Source organism: Panthera leo, chromosome A3 (assembly GCF_018350215.1).
Source record: "Panthera leo isolate Ple1 chromosome A3, P.leo_Ple1_pat1.1, whole genome shotgun sequence".
In the NCBI taxonomy this organism is placed as follows: domain Eukaryota; kingdom Metazoa; phylum Chordata; class Mammalia; order Carnivora; family Felidae; genus Panthera; species Panthera leo.
The window spans coordinates 99,967,029-99,971,724 of NC_056681.1; positions in this window are offsets into that span (position 1 = coordinate 99,967,029).

Genomic DNA, 4,696 nt, shown 5'->3' on the forward strand with positions numbered 1-4,696 from the left:
CTCCTCCTTCTTCTCCTTCTTTTTCTTCTCCTTCTTCTTCAACTTCTTCTTCCTCTTCTCCTTCTACTCTTCTTCTTCTCTTCCTTCTTCTCCTTCTCCTCCTTCTCCTCCTCCTTTTCCTCCTCCTCCCTTCTCCACCCCCCTCCTCCTCCTCCACCTTCTTCTTCTTCTTCTTCTTCTTCTTCTTCTTCTTCTTCTTCTTCTTCTTCTTCTTCTTCTTCTTCAAGAATCTTGGGAAGTTCATATCCCAGGGGTAGAAGGGTCACATGTGGCCTTGAATCCCACATTGGACTTTCCTAGGGAGGAGAAATGGGAAATTCTTCTTCTTTAGTTTGAGCTGGTGTATCAACCAGGTTCATTGATGGTAAGCAATAGAAACTGATTCAGGCTAATTTAAGAACAGGGAAGTGATTGGACCACCATGGATGCCACAGGGTGGAAGGGAAGGCCTAGAACTGAGTTTGAAGACAGGAGCCGGGCAACTCAGAAGATCTTGGAAGTAGGAACAGATTCATGGTCTTGCCCAGGTGCAGTCAATGGATGAATGACCTTCCATTCCTCTGTCCTTGTGTTTTGGCAAAGCCAAATTTCTAGGAAAAACAGTCCAATTGGCCAAGCCTGGATTGGATGCTTGCCTTTGGTTGTTCTAAGGTGATGAAAGATAAGTTAGGCAGCAGGACATTTGGATGACATTTTTGAGTAATGAAATAGGGGGATGGATCCCTGGGTGGATTACTGTCCACCGAAACTGTACACAGTAGGTGCCAGATAATTCCCCAAAGGAAATTAGAGTTATGTTGGGAGGAAGAGTAGATGCTGTATGGCCAAACCACATCAAATGTCCAGCCTACCTTATAATGACAGGTAGGTGCCACCCCTGTAGTACTTCCAAATAGGAAGACATTTCTCTGACAGAAATTGGAAACTATGGGTTCCTGGTTCTAGGGGCTTGCCTGCCCTTAAGTAAGATGTGCTTCCCTATATACTCAGGCTGAGAACTTTGGAATTCACTCAACAGACATCCAGAGTACCACCGGAGGGTAGTTGTCCCGGGGGCAATGCTGTCAACTTTGATCCTCTATGGTACAATGTGCGTGAAGGTTTAAGTTGAGGAATCGCACAAACGTGTTACGACTCAGAACTAAAGTTCCGTAATTTGTGGATAATTTATTTAAAAAAAAAAAGAAAAAAAAGAAACAATCCTGGGGCACTTGGCTGGCTTAGTTGGTGGAGCATGTGACTCTGGATCTTGGGGTTGTGAGTTCAAGCCCCATGTTGGAGATAGAGATTACTTTCAGGATAAATTATTAAAATTTTTTTGAAAAACTTCAGGGTTAACTCTAAAATAATGACACTGTATGATGTGGTATGTTGAGTGGAAAAAAAGGCGACGTGTGCTGCCAAGAACGTTGGGCACAGCCTCAGAGGTGTGTTGGGTTTGTGAACAAACATCGCAGTTGTGTGGATCACTACCGCCTCCACTTTACACATTTTTGAACCCTAGACCCACTAACTATCCAGGAGCCCTCTTCTGTACGTACTAGCTTCATTTAATGAATGAATATTTTTTAGGGAACAAAGATTGTGCCTCTCCAGGCTTGACCACCTACCCTGGAGGACTCTGAGAAGTCCTGGAACCTTCTTGGAATTACCAGCTGGGAAAAGATAGGCTCAGGAAGCCCAGTCATCTAACCCCTGGGGAGCCATGGTGCTCAGAAGCCTAGTCCAGCTTTCTGAATCAAGCTTTCCCCCCAGTATCCTTTTTTTTTTTTTAATGAACATAATTTACATATAATAAAACACGCAGATATTAAGTTCTCCATTAGGTGAGTATGACATTGTCTGTACCAAGTACCCACCAGCTCTATCAAGCATAGAATAATTCTATCACACCAGAGAGCTCCCTCATGCCACTTTGTAGTCGGTAACTAAGCTTCAGAGAGAACCTTCTCTCAGAAGCAGAAACACTGTCTGTGGGGCCCACCTTCCTTTTCAGCAACACCTTTCAAGGGACAGAGCCCCAGTGAAGTTCTCAGGCTTCCTCAGGGTCCAGTCTTGGCCCATGGAGGTGTCCATACAAACGGCCTGAGCCCCAGCCTATGGCCTGGGGCACAGCCCAGGGCCCCAGACAGACCTGAGTTTCGTTCTGTTGCTAATGCTTCATAAGTGTTGATCTTGGCCAGCTGCTTCGTCTCTGGCTTCCTTATCTGACACAGGAAACCAACAATTCTTTCCTTACAAGTCTCCTGTGATGCTCTGTTGAGATAATTTACATGTGTACCTAGCTTTGTGCTGAGAGACTGGGGCATTACCTATAAGGTTCTGGGGGAGGGGCAGTGAAAAATTTTAGGCAGATGATGAGGTGATCAGAATTGCAGTTGTCCCTCATTCATAAAACAATTCTCCTCTGCAGGCTTACCCCAGAGAAAAGTTGGAGCCGTCAACTTGCTACGCACTCAGCCCCTGTTCTAGCAGTTGGGCAACTACCCTGTTTCCTCACTCCTGGAACCCCCAGCGTAGAAGTGGGATCCTGTCCTGCAGAATAAGATTCATCCCACATGCCTGCCTTATGTTTCTGCCTCAGATGTTATGATTCCTCCTAGTGTCCTCCTGAGGACCAGCTTCTCACTGTGTCCTCAGAATTGTTGGACGTCCCTCCTCTACTGTCCAGGTCATTCCCACCCAAGGAGATGCTTTTCTTGGGAGTGGAGATGATGCTCAAGGAGAGCACCTATAGGCACTTCTAAAAATCAGAGCACTCAGGCAATGGCTCTCTTCAGCTCAACCCAGGCACTACAGGCTGGGTGCTCATGGCCAGAGGCCAAGGGTGTGAAGGGGTACGGACTCCAGGCCAGTGGGACCCCAGGTAAGGGGCAGGGTGGGAACGTGCACTGGTCTAGGGATCGAAGGCTCAGTCAGCTGCTTTGAAGGTTGACCTGAAGTAGCCCGTTGCTGTATAGGGGGATTGTACCTCAAATTTTTGAGGATGAAGACACTTTTTACAATCAAAGCATTTTACGGAGGGGCACCTGGGTGGCTCAGTGGGTTAAGCATCTGACCCTTGATTTTGGCTCAAGTCATGATCTCACCGTTGTGAGATTGAGCCTCAAGTTGGTCTCCATCCTGAGCATGGAGCCTGATTCTCTCCTTCCCTCTCCCTCAGCCCCTCTTCTGCTTGTGCTCTCTCTCTCTCTCTCAAAAAAAAAAAAAAAAAAAAAAATTTTTTTTTAATAAAAATAAAATGTAAAAATATTAAAAAAACATTTTATGGAGACCACATGGTAAATTCCACACCTTTAGTTAATTAAGATAATTCATATTATATAAACTATTAATAAGATACTATTGTATAAAATAGAAATGGTATTATTGGTAGCATTAGTAATTAAGAAAGTTACTATGCTCAATAACACCTTTAAATGAATTTATTTTTTATTCATAACAGCACACATATATCTTTGAAAAACGTTTAACACGTATGTCGACTTTAGTCTGGCTGTCTACTCTTTGGGAGGAGCCCTTTGCCATGGTGCTGGTTACCCCCAGTGACCTTGTTACTTTTCCTTCTCTCCACCCCCAGCCAAATTTGATTGGACCAGGGAGGGGCCCACCCACATGGATGGAGCCTAGCTTGTGGCCTCAGGCACAGTAATGTGCTCTGACCAGAGACCCGGCTCTGGAATTTGTCCTAACAGACCCAGAGCGGGGAGGCTGCCAAAAGTTAGTCTTGGGTCTGGGGCAGCCATAATGGCTGTAAGCAAGCAGGATTTATGGAGGACCAGAAACCAAGATGAAGCAGTTAATGAAAATATAAATAATAACAATAATAATTGTGGTAATAAAAATAAAAGCTAACTTTTTTTATGCATTCTCTATCTGATGGGCTCCATTCTTGATACTTTACAGTATTATCTCATGTAGTCTTCGTGAAAACCAGACAGGCCTGTGAGGTTTCCAGATGAGGAAACTGAGGCACACGGAGGGTGAACAACTTGGGCAAGTCCCACAGCTAGGATTCAGCAGCTCTGGAATTAGAGCCCAGGCCATCTCTTGCCTTCTCCTGCCACTCAAGGGAGCAGGATTGGTAGTGCTAGGATGGTGACAGGAGATGGTGACTCATGTAGCCACTTCGATTTCCTGAGTCTGAATATCTTCTATAGTTGGACAGCCACCGGATTCCACCAAAGAGCCCCCTTGTCCTCCCCCAACTCTTTAGCCAGGTTGAGGGGGTCTCTGCTTCTTGGCTCAGATCCAGACATTTGTTTCTCCGGTCCAGTCAGTGAGGGTGCGCATGAAGGTTCGTGTCCATTTTTAAGTCCCTGGGACCCTAAACTATAAAAGAACAGGTCCTGAGAATCTGTTCCAGCTTCTCTCCAGGCTGTAGAACCTTCAATAAGTCCAGTTCAATTTGCTCTCCACCCTCAACTTCACCCCAGGGATGGCATTTAGAGGCCTGGGGGACCTTGGTGGCACCCACCTGAGGTGGTGCCCTGTGGCTTGTGGGTTTGAGCATGCTTACTTGAATTTCACAAGTGTGCTCAGATGTGGGGCATTTTTAATTTGTTTTTTTTTAAGGTTGTGGATTATTTTTCACATTTTATCTGAGGCTGTCAGTTCAAAACTTGCTTCCCGACTTCAGCAGGCTTGGGTGATCTACCCTGATGACTTAATTACCAAGACCCCACTCAAAGTCAAG